At 38.6% G+C, this 12586-nt stretch overlaps 2 long non-coding RNA genes across 3 annotated transcripts in view; one reads left to right on the top strand and one right to left on the bottom strand.

Moving 5' to 3' along the window:
- Nucleotides 1-2491: 2491 nt before the first annotated feature.
- On the top strand, nt 2492-9352 carry LOC138369504 (uncharacterized). The gene is made up of 3 exons (XR_011229838.1): nt 2492-3509; nt 4757-4855; nt 8071-9352. It is a non-coding gene; the product is annotated as an uncharacterized lncRNA (long non-coding RNA).
- Nucleotides 7995-12586, bottom strand: part of LOC123755181 (uncharacterized) — a 6379-nt gene continuing 1787 nt past the window's right edge. Inside the window, exons 1-5 of one of the 2 annotated variants that reach the window (XR_011229830.1) lie at nt 11251-12447; nt 9986-10183; nt 9555-9608; nt 8673-8748; nt 7995-8138 (exon numbers count right to left, since the gene is read on the bottom strand). This is a non-coding gene — a long non-coding RNA (uncharacterized lncRNA). Of the gene's footprint in view, nt 8139-8672; nt 8749-9554; nt 9609-9985; nt 10184-11250; nt 12448-12586 lie in introns of those variants that run through there. The other variant, XR_011229831.1, reaches the window with a different exon arrangement.

The following is a 12586-nucleotide window of genomic DNA, read 5'->3' as shown; positions in this document are numbered from 1 at the left end:
TGTGGGGGCCCCACCCCCATTTGAGTTAGCCAAATTTTTATCTGGAAAGTTCGAAATTAAAAAGAATTTAATTTATTCAGGTGTTCACCAGAAATCTTGGTAACCTGAATTTTTATTTGAGTTGATCTGTCAAAAACTTCCACTCAAATTTATTCGGATTACTCAAAGATTCGGATTGCTGGAATTCAGATTACCAAGCTCATGCAGTAGTTTCTTTTGATAATTACTTGCTTATTGGTAGTAATAGTAGTTTTTGTACGAAACTGCTTAATCTATGTGTTGTAGTTTGGTAAGTCTTGATCAGTGAAGATGCCATGAAAGTGGATTCTTGTGTTTGTCTTGCTGATCCACTGAACTACCAGGCCCTTAATGTCACAGTATCTATACTATGTGTAACACAAATGCTGACACATACATATGCTGTATATATGCGGAAAAACAATATGTGAAGAATAGAGAATGCTAAACGCGTTTTCAGATTAATTCGCCTTCATCAGAGCAAGGTAGAATGATGAAATGACTGTTTCAGCTCAGTTCAATTCAGAGGTATGCCACTAGGCTAGTCCCAGAACTAAGAGGCATGAATTATGAGGAAAGACTGCATGGACTGCACCTCACGTCGCTGGAAGACAGGAGAGCTCAGGGAGACATGATCACTACCTACAAAATTTTGAGGAATTGGCAGGGGCATATAAAGATAAACTGTTTAATATGGGTTGTACGTGAACAAGATGGGACAGGTGGAAACTGCCCAAATGAGTCACCGGGAAGTTAGAAAAAACTTTTTCAGTGGCAGATGGAATGCATTAGGCAGTGTTGTGGTGAAGGCAAACTCCATACAGTTTCAAATGTAGATATGATAGAGTAGTAGTAGTCCTACAGTAGGCTCAGGAATTTGTATACCAGTTGATTGACAGTTGAGAGGCGGACCAAACAGCCAGAGATCCACCTTCCACCCCCCAAGCACAACTAGGTAAATACACAGCTGTGAGGCGGGCATGGTCACTGGGGTTTGTTGTTGCCTCCAGGAAAGCTGTGACTACTTCGTCTATGATATGATACAGATATCCCAGCTGGAGTGTTTGATTGAAGACAGGAAAGGTGGGACACCAAAGCCACCAAGTCTGACTGGAAGACTGGCCTGCTTCCACTGGGTGAGTGGCCTCGATGAGGACAAGAAGTCGGAGGCTTGTCAAAGACTCCCCTGTTTGTCATGATTTTATCGAGATAGATATTGAAATTCAATTTATTTTTGGCAGGTAGGCAGTTCCATGAGTTTATAACCCTATGGGTTTCCAAATATCTGTTTTCTGTCCTACACTGTGGCTTGTTGAGCTAGAAACTGTTGCTCCTTGTATGTGTTGCATTTGACTTTCTAATGAAGCTCACTATGAACTCTTTGACTCCTTGAGGATTCGAACCTGGGTGGCTAGTGGTTACCCCACTGGCTATCCAGTACTAATACCACTCCACCATTGATTGTCTATGTTCTGCAACCCACAGGCTTCCACATGGGTTCCATCACCATCCATCACTCTGCAACGCTCAAGGTGTTGTGTACATATTGGGTACAGTTTATCAGTGGATCATTGAGAATGCTGGGATCGTGCCAAGTCCACATTTATCTGAATTTACCTGTCACTATCTCACAGTGGCCTCGATAAGGACAGGTTGCCGGCAACTTGTCTAAGGTCACCCCACATTTGTATTGATGATTTTGTCAAGCTGGATGTTACAATTCAACTGTGTTTTGGCATTTATGGCCTCAGCGGTAGGTGGTTCCACGGTTTTATAACTATGGGTGAAAAAGCATCTCCTGTTTTCTGACCTACATTGTGGCTTGTTGAGCTTGAAACCGTTACTCCTTGTTTAATGTTACATCTGACCTTTTGAAGAAGTTGCTTGGATCAGTATCCTCCAAACTGTTCAGTATTTAACAAGTTTCGATGAGATTCGCCCTGTCATGCCTGGTTTGCAGTACTCACCTAGTTGTGCTTGCAGGGGTTGAGCTCTGGCTCTTTGGTCCAAGTCTTTGGCTCTTTTGCCCTGTGGCCCTTAACCATTCTTGATATGAATACTTAATTCTGGAATAATTTTTGTTGCCCAGTGTAGAACTTTCTCTAGAGCAGCAGTCTTTCTGAAAATGAGGTCTCCATGCTTGAATACAATAATCTAAGTAGAGCTCACTAGAGTTGCGTTCTACTGGAATATACAGTTGAATAACAACCACCTTTTTCCTGAAGTCAAATGTTCGTTTTATTAATCCTAAGGTTTGATTAACCCTTTAAACATGTGCGAGACAAAGCTTAAATGGCCCCAACGCTATAAATCTTTACAAGCTCCGACCCCTCGAGAACTGAAACAAGTGTTAGCAGATGAAGGATGTTGATGGAGCCCATGTGGAGGCGTGTTGGTGTCGTCATTACTCAAGCGGTACGTCTAATTATTGATTTATTTACTTACTTATTTATATTTTGAGTACAGAGACTTGATGTTTTACAATGGTGATCGCACCTCAGTTTACCAGTGTCTCCTGCCTAGTAACTATCGCGCCTGAATTCTTTATAAAGCATTACATTTGTTTTGGGATTTTTGGCTATTTGAACATAAAATTTGTTATTATATATCTTGCCATGAGTCCCAAGAAAGCCAGTGGTAAGGTTCAAGCCAAGAAAACACATGTGAGAATGACCATAGAGGAAAAACAAGAGAGCATTCATAAACGTCAAAACGGTGCACAGGTTGTTGAACTAGCTAGGCAGTACAACAAATCTATGTCAACAATATGCACTACACTTGCTAAGAAAAAGGACATTATGAGCGTTTAAGTGGCAAAAGGCATATCAACAATCCCGAAACAAAGAACACAAACACTTGAGGATGTTGAAAAGTTTTTATTAATTTGGATACACAACAAAGAGTTAGCAGGTGATACCATTTCAGAGGCCATCATTTGTGAGAAACCAAGGCATTTGCATGAAGACCTTTTAAAGAAAACCCCTGGAACGAGGGGGAAAAAGATGAATCAAGTTTGAAAATGTGAAAAGTTTGTGTGACAATAGAGCCTCGTGGAAAACTTTTGCTGTGGTCATTACCTGGTGGAATGCACCCAGGATGGAGTATCAGGGCTATACATCTTTTAAATCATAAAAGTAATAAACATTTCCCATCAACCTTACAAACAATATTAACCTATTTTCATGTATTTCCCCCATGTGCATTTTAACAAAGTTACTAAATTGCCTTTATCATTCTGTAAAATTTCAATTACAGTATACTGTATATAATTTTGTTAGTATAAATGGACTGAATATTCTGAAATCACTATTAATTTTACAATTTCAGATTCAAAGGTGGTCTGGACACCCACTTTGGTCAGACAGGTGAAGAGAGCATTTAGGATAGTTCGAAGAGATGAAGATGGTCACAATTGTGTTTGAAGAGGCAAACGCCCCCCTTTGCTTCTGACATTATGTTCAGCCTATTGACCCCTGCACACCTAACACAAGGTAGGTTGAAAACTCCTCCTTCATGTCATTGGTTCATTAGCCAGAAACTTAGGGCCCATGCAGGAATATCCCTAAAAAAAAAAAAAGTGGCCCCAACAATGCACCCTCCAAGTCTGGAGGATGAGCAGGAGCATTGTCGAGAAGCAGGCCCTTTAGTGTCAAACTTTTCTCTTGCAGATATTTTTTGATGGCAGGGCAAACCACTCTACATCACAGTTTTTCTGCACGTTATATATTTTTTAAAACTCTTGGATTTTCGGAATGATACACGAGCAAGGGTTTAATTTTCAAATCGCCACACAGCACAAGAGTTAGCCTATCCTGACACAAGTTAGCCCAAGTTAGTTTGTGTCCGGGCAGTGACGTCTCCTCTTGGGTAATGTATGTCCTCTTCGGCAATTTTTTCCTGAATAGCCATGTCTCCTCACAATTAAACACTTGTTGTGGAATATATCCATCAATACAGTATCTACAAAATCTTTAAAATCACGAACAAATCTTTCAGCCCCTACTTTGTCTGAGCTGGCACCCTCACCATGCCTCACAACACTATGAATACCACGTCTTTTTTCAAAATTATTCAAACCATCCCCTACTCACCTTAACCTCTTTCGTATCTGCAAAACTCGTTCTAGGGGTTTTCTTTATAAGATCTTGTATGAAGATTTCATTGTTGACCAAACCACACACTGGAAATTGAATAGACGACGACATTTCGATCCGTCCTGGACCATTATAAAGTCGATTGTGATGAGATGAGGGAAGCAAGAGCATTAAGTAGGCAAGAGAGAGAGGTGAGGAGATGGCAAGTATGTACGTATGTACATGAATAAAACATGTACATACTTATACATAACGTGTGTAAATAGTGTAATAAACACAATAACAGTATTTTGGGAGGAGGAATGTTGGCGAGTAATGTGTTGGAGGAGGGAGGGAGGACTGGCAGGGTGTGGCAGCTCACTCATGTTTTTTGGGCTCACCATACCAACATAGTGGATCGTTATGGTGAATACATACGTAGATGGGTATATACAATGTGTGTATATAGTGTAATAACAACAAAAGCACTGTTTGATTGTAGAATATGTCGCATACATGAGGCCCATAAGTTTGAGCATAGCGATGTTCTATACTTTGAATTATATAAATTCCACAAATTACACACTTTTAAATAATATTACAGCAAAAAAAAAGAAGAAATGAATGAGAAACTTCAAAATAATTGCGCAACATTTTATTCGCAGCAACTGCCGTCGCACGGGGTGGCGGGGCCGACAGACCCCCATCGCTCCAACGCTCAGCGCCCATAATTTGCTCAACTTCCCAGCTCCATCGCAGCTAAAGTAAGTCACATACAATATTTTTTGTTTAGTTTCCCCATGATCAGACTCTGCATTTTAACAATATAAGAAGATAAAAAAAATTTTGGAAAGAATTTATTTCTTGTGCACCAGGGTGTTATTTGGAGACAGAGCAGTTCAGTGGTTAACTACTAAATTTTTTTTTCTCCCACACACGCACCCCCCTAGGAAGCAGCCTGTAACAGCTAACTCCCAGATATCTATTTACTGTTAGGTAACAGGGGTCATCCCCTTTTGTACAAAAAATCTGCTAAAGCTTTTAGGGCTAATCTTTGACACTCGTTTGTCTTTGTCGCGCCATATTTTTTACGTTCGCGTTGAATGCTCTAAGGCCCTTAACTAACTTTAGGTCATGTCCCATACTTCTTGGGGAGCTAATCGACACTGCTCCTCTCTTTACATTCCTCTCTCGTTCTGTCTAAACTCGATTATGGCCCTGTTTACTCGTCTGCTTCTCCTTCTACCCTTCACCATCTGGACACACTGCATCATACTGGGTTACGGCTCAGCTCTGGTACCTTTCCTTCGACACCTACCCTAAGCCTGTATGTTGAAACTGGCGTCCTGTTTCTACAGGATCGCCATGATTGCTACTGTCTTCTCCACCTTGCACGGTCCTTACAGCACCCTCACTCTTGCTTATGTCATGCCTTGACCTTTACCCATCCTGTGGTTCCTGTTCCCCTTCACCACCTATCTCTTTCTGTACGGTTGTCTCTCTTACAAAATGCTCTTTCAGTTTGTGTTACCAATATTTCCCCTCGTGTCATTCCGTCTTTGCCCCTATGGAGGGGTCCCCGTTCCTAAATTCTGTAAGCCTTGACCCACATGACTAAAACTTTTACCCCTCCTACAGTTCTAAATCACCTTTTCCTTGAACACTTTTCTTCACACTTCCATTCTATTTCCGTCTTCACCAATGGGTCTTAAGTCTGCAGACGGTGTAGACTACTCTGTTGTTTTTCCTGACTGCACCTTTGTGTCTCCTGCCTCCGGAGACTAGCATCTTCATGGCAGAACTTTATGCTATTCTCTATGCTCTTCATCAACTCTTTTCTCGCTGTCAATCCTCCTCTGTATTTGTAGTTGACACTTGCAGTGCCCTCATGGCTCTAGAATCCTTTAATCCAGTCCATCCTTTGGTAGTTGAAATTCAACATTGGCTGTTTCTTATCTCCAGTAGATTTAAGACAGTGGAATTTCGCTTGAGCACTTTTCTTCGCACTCCCACTCTATTTCCATCTTCCCTGATGGGTCTAAGTCTGCGGATGGTGTGGGCTACTCTGTTGTTTTTCCTGACCGTACTTACATGTGTCGCCTCCCTTCGGAGGCTAGCGTCTTTACGGCAGAACTTTATGCTATTCTCTATGCTCTTCGTCTCTTGCTTTCTCATTCTCATTCCTCCTTTGTGGTTGTAGTTGATTCTCGTAGTGCCCTCATGGCTCTAGGGTCCTTTAATCCTGTCCATCCGGTGGTCATTGAGATTCAACATTGGCTGTTTCTTATTTCTAGTAAATTTAAATCAGTAGAGTTTTGCTGGGTTCCCAGCCATATTGGTGTTTCAATGAGCGTGCGGATGCTGCCGCTAAGGAAGCTATCCGTTCTTGTCCCATCTCCCGTAAAGGTATTCCTTATTCCGAGTTTTATCCTGTTATTCATTCTTCCCCGTTGGCAGGGTTGTTGGTAACAAGCTGCGTACTCTCAAACTTAGTGTGTCCCCATGGCCTTCCTCCTACCACCGTAACCGGCGGTGGGACACTGCTTTGGCACGGCTGTGGGTTGGTCATACCCGCTTAACCCACGGTCACTTAATGGAGCGCCGCCCTGCTCCTTATTGTCCGAATTGCGTTGTCCCTCTTACAGTTGTGCATATCCTTGTTGAATGTCCTGACTTCCAGGACGAGCGTGTGTCTTGCTTTCCGACCGTCCCTCGTCCCTCGATAGAATTCTAGGTGAATAGGATACTTTTGATATCGTTCGCCTTATGCGTTTTTGTTCTCGTATTGGCATTCTTGATGATATTTAGCGCCCTCTGATTATTTCGCACTTTGGTGCCTTCTTTTGCTAATTACCTTACCTTCATTGTTGTTTCATTTTAATGTGGTAGTTGTGATATGGATTGTTCTGGCTCACGTGCAAGGTCTTGGATTTTTTTCTGTTTTATATAAAGAAATTGCCAGTCTTGTTACTATTTGTAGAGTTAGAGATCTGCATTAAGGCCTCAATATTATATTCTTTTTTTTTATAACATGTTATCAGCAATTTTTGTGGTTGGTAATATTTTGATTAATGTCAGTGATGTATATGACAAGGGTTAAGACCCCTTGTGGTATGACAGCATTTTTCCCAGTCATTTCTTTAACAAATGAAAGGGTCCACGTAACCATTCTTTTGTCCTTTCTACCATGTACCTGTTTGTTGCTTCTTGGTCTTTCATTTGGTACTTTGGCTATTAAAACAATGGCCTTTGGTAATGTTGCAAATTACCATTTCTAAAAAAAGAGCAGGTTCATTAGGCAGGGTTTGTTTTTAGCAAAGTTTTACAAAAAAAAATTCTATTCCTTCAGGACCTTGCAGATGTTAGGTCAAACTAATTGACAGTAATCTGTTTTGCCCTTTCAAACAATGGTAGTTTTAATCTAGGTAAAATATTTCAGAATATCTGACAAGTTTGGCAGACAAATCATTTAAGAGCTTTGATTAAGTTACCAAAGACTTTGTGAAAACCATGTTGTATAGATGCTTGTGTCACTTTTCAAATGTTTTGTAAATTTAACAATGATCTTTAGTTAATTTAATCATAATTTGTACAAAGCTTAGGTGTTGCATAGCTTGCAATTTACTTTCAAATATGAAAACTAAAATATTGACTAAAGTTTCTTCCAATTTAATATGTCAGACTAATTTGCAATATTTGTTAGTTTATGTAAGTTGAATAGGTAGTCCACTTTTACATCTTTTCAATGCATTTTGCATGCACCTATGTAACAAGTTACAAATAGGTGTAAATTTTACCAAGTATTTATTTTCAAAGTAAAAGAATTTCAGATGTTTAAACATTGCATCAATAGTAGTAAACAATAATTTCCAGCATAATTTCAGGATAAGGTATATAAAGTAGTTTCATTAAAATTGTTTTATTTAATAAGTTTTACATATAGTATTTATAACACGTCTAATATTTATTACCATTTCAGGTAATGAGACAGATGCTCCTAGATGAACAGAAGATCCAAAAGGCCAAGACAACTCCAGAGCCAATCACCTGTAAAAGAAAAATAAACATTAAACAGGGACACTTATTATCACCAATGCCTAATAATAAGCCAAAAAAATCCTAACACCCAATCTTTTAATATTGGGTCAGCAAGGCCAATCCCTTCCTCTGATGTTAGTGCAGAGCTTGTTCCCTGAATGGGTGCATTACATCCACCACTTTAGTGCCATCAACACATTGTACAGATGCTTTACTGAAAGCACTGTACAATGCATGCCAGACTAAAGTTTTAGATGCAAACAAGCCCTGTGAGAATTAACAATGTAACCATTGTTAAGGGTCCCTAAACCTATGCAAATCTAGTCCATCTATTAGATGGGTAGTAGAGCAAAGCTCTGAAAAAGCCAAGCCAGAGAAATCTGCAGGACTGCCTGGTCCCCTTTTAGGAAATAGGGTAGGATCAGTACAAACTGCATCATCCCCTGTGGGTTGTAACAGTAGGACATGGTTACACCTATAAATGGACTAGATAAGAGAATTCAGATTAGGTCATTGATATAGCTAAATCAAATTCAAACTCACCCACTTTTGTAGATTTCATTTTGCAGAGTAAAGGAGCCTCACTCCAAGCCAGTCCATGCATCATAATCACTTTCACCTGAAAAATATTTCAACAAATTAATTTCAGATTTAAAGCCAATCTTGCTTTACTTTTCAAATTAGCATTCAGTACTTTACAAATTCAGATGGAAAAAATTTCTTTAAGGAATTTACCTTTCCTACATATTCTAGTATCAGTAGTAAAGATCTAATTTAGCAATATAAATATATATGGCATCAATTTGCCAAGTTTCAGTAAATGTCCTTTGAGAAACTATCCACAACTGCACTTCAATGGCAATTTACATTTATCTTTAGCCAATGCTATATTGTTTAAGTTATTACTAATTTTTTTACTTTTATGCAAATCTATTCAGATTAACCTTTACTACAACACCTGATTCTGTTTAAGCAAGTGACAGGGAATTCTGGAAAACTATAAATTTAAAACCAAGCTAAAGTAAACATTGAATATTTTTTTTTTTACTTTCAAGGGAAAAATACCATCACTTAGAACAAAACTTTACCTGCCATTAACTTTATTTGACTCATGATTACCCTTAACAGTGTTAGACATTTATAGATTAAAGCTTATTTAACAAACATTTAATGTTAATTAACTAAAAATTTATATTTCATTAAAATTAATAAAACACCCTCAACTATGCTGTTTAAGATCTAATGCCCCACATTACAATTTTCACAATTTCAACATACCATTCTATTCAATACATTCCTGAAAGGACTAAACTTGCAGATATGGTACCCCACTAGCCTAAGCCTAGACTTCCATACCCTAATATTTAATAGGTTTTTAGCAATTAACTTCTACCCTCCAATTCCAATGTACACAACACTACTTACTGTAGATCTGCAAGTATTTTCCTGTAGCTCTTTGTTGCCAGGACCTTCCACAACCTGTCATGTGAACAGTAAATATTACTAAAAAGTTATTTGCATAGCGATGTCATTTTGTTCATACCTGTACCACCAGTTGAACAGTTGCCTTTTAAATGGCACACTAAGTATCTTTTTGTCCTATCTATTAATTACAAACAAAGCTTTAGTCATGAACATTTTTCTGGAACATTGCAAACAAACTTTAATTTAACAACCATGTATAACATTTTAATAAAAGCAATACAAAATATATATACAAATTATTATACTTTTGCAAGAATAGGCACTGGCTTATGGCAAAAGATTCTGTAGCAATAGAACTAAGCCACACTTCCTCCCAACTGTTCAGTGTCAAAAGGGAGGGGGGGGGGGTGTTCATTTACTGTACCACTTACATTTTAGTGTGGGCTTCATCCACTATTCTGATGTTAGCTGGAACATTTGTGCCAGCTGCTGGTTTGAAAGGGAGGCATACCATGTGTCAATTCAGGAAGCTTTCCACGTTCCTCACTACCATGTTGGGAGGCAGTTGAAGACTAACCAATCAACATCACAGGCTGGAGAGCAGTGCCAGCTCGGGGAGAATTTACCACCTGCAAAAAATTTAATACTCTTAACAATCTACAACATGTATCTCATCTTTACCTAGCCCCCAAACCTTACATTTGTCAGCATTAAACTGCATCTGGTAGTCTTAACCACTTCAAAACTATATAGGGCATCGGTATTTTTTATTTGCCAATTCTGCAACTATTCCAGTCTAAACCATAATCTTGCGAATAACCGAGGTCCAAGGAGACCTTTTAGGCACTACTTACAACACTTCTCCCAACTTAACCCCATTTATACTAATTTCCTTTGGTATAGCCATGACCTAATCAACTTCAGTCAGCATTCCCAATGATCCGAGCCCCTATCAATTTTGCGCCACTATCAAAATCTCTGCTGAACAAGGTACACGAAATCACAAACCTTATCACCATTTCCTCAACTATGCAACCTAATTCATGAACATTTAGTAATAAAACTATGCGATTCATGTATCTAGTCATGTTTCTCAAAAAGAGTAGACAAATGGCACTTGCAATGTTAGATTCTAGTAACTTTCCTCACAATAGACGAAGCTAATTGGTCACTAACTTAAGCGTTAAAGTCAACTCAAACTCTTCCTTTAAAACTTGCTATATTAGGAACTTTCCACGACCGGCCTTTACCCGACAATTAAATAGGGTAAAGACGGTATATTAAATGCAGTAAAACTACGGTAAATGCTATATGATAAACTTGCATTCTTTAAGCATAGGCTGCATAGTAAGTGAACTAAACTAAATGTTAAGCACCCTGGCAAACCACTTCGTTCTATTCAATTTCTTTATTTAATCACTTTGTCCGGCTAGAATTTAGATTAGATTAAAGTAACACCCTCCCTGGTAACGGCTGAACTAGTTAACTAAATACAAATATTTAGGTAAAATACTTTCATAAAACCCGTCTACTTCCCCCACCAGTAGACTTGTTCAGCTAAAGGCATAATGTAATGTTCCACTTTAGTAAATAAACACTTAAAAAAACACTACCCCATCTGTGTAGTTACCAGTTACCTGACATTCTATGCTTAAAATAACCCATCTATTCCCCATAATTGTTCGATATAACTTACCTCTCACCCGCTGGTCGAGTACACAGCAGTATATATCCTCCTCCATCACTCACCGCGTGGATACTATTTCACTCTGGCCGCAAATTGCCTCAAATCACCTACGTTGTCCATAAACATATATAGAAGAGCAACTGACCGTAACACCCGTATAGCGATCAGCACATAACGTGGGAACATTAGTAGTACTGCTGTCAAAACACAGATGGCGCCAGGACAAACGGTAATTCCTATGGACTCGCCTAGTTATGCGTAGGGAATTGAGCTTCAGCTGTTTGGTCCCGCCCCTCAGCTGTATTCACCTAGTTGTACTCACCTAATTTGTGCTTGCAGGGGTTGAGCTTTGATTCTTTAGTCTCGACTCTCAACCGTCAATCAACAGGTGTACAGGTTCCTGAGCCTATTGGGCTCTATCACATCTACATTTGAAATTGTGTATGGAGTCAGCCTCCACCACATCACTGCTTAATACATTCCATTTGTTAACTACTCTGACACTGAAAAAATTCTTTCTAATATCTCTGTGGCTCATTTGGGTACTAAGGTCCCCTTGTTCGTGTTCCACCCGTGTTAAAGAGCTGTCTTTGTAACTATCAAAATGCATATATCTTTGCTTTCACTTCAGTTATATTTATGACAAGGGATTTAAAATTTGCCTATATTTCTGCTTCTCTGATGACATTAAAAACTTTCGTTTATTACAGTATCTACATAAAATTAACATTTATCTTCATTAGGTTGTAGTTCTCATCAATAGGGAGAGCGTCGGTAAAAAAAAAAAAAATTGTTTAAATATAAATATCTTTCCTCTCTCAATAATATGCCCGAAACGCTATGCGTACTAGTGGCTTTAGGTATTGTATGTACTAGCTCTATCTATAAATCCAATATTATGTTTGTAAATCGACTATTTATGTACTTTCCTGAATAAAATGAACTTTACTAATATCTAATCTCTGTGACTAAAACGTAAGAACGACTTTATCTATGCCTTTTTGATAACATATACAATTATAAGCTTTATTAGTGAATCTCTATTAATTAAACAATATATCAGAGAGTGTGTAAGGTTCGGTGTTCCATGTGCGAAGAGACATGGGAGATTTTACATCAGTACAGTAAATGTTTTAAGTAGCGAATGCATACTAACGAATAACGATTTGTATAGACCAACACTATTGTTCTATGAAGTCGATTTAACTTCCAGACATGTATTTTTCAATAAGTCTTAAATATTTTCTGGCTAGTTATGTTAGATATTATTAGAAATGCGTATTCTACTTGTTAATATAATAAACTAAATTTGCGATCATTTAAGGAGAGAAGTGCGACGACTGGA

This window comes from Procambarus clarkii, chromosome 28, assembly GCF_040958095.1.
Source record: "Procambarus clarkii isolate CNS0578487 chromosome 28, FALCON_Pclarkii_2.0, whole genome shotgun sequence".
Lineage (NCBI taxonomy): Eukaryota > Metazoa > Arthropoda > Malacostraca > Decapoda > Cambaridae > Procambarus > Procambarus clarkii.
This window is presented reverse-complemented; position numbering and strand designations above follow the sequence as displayed.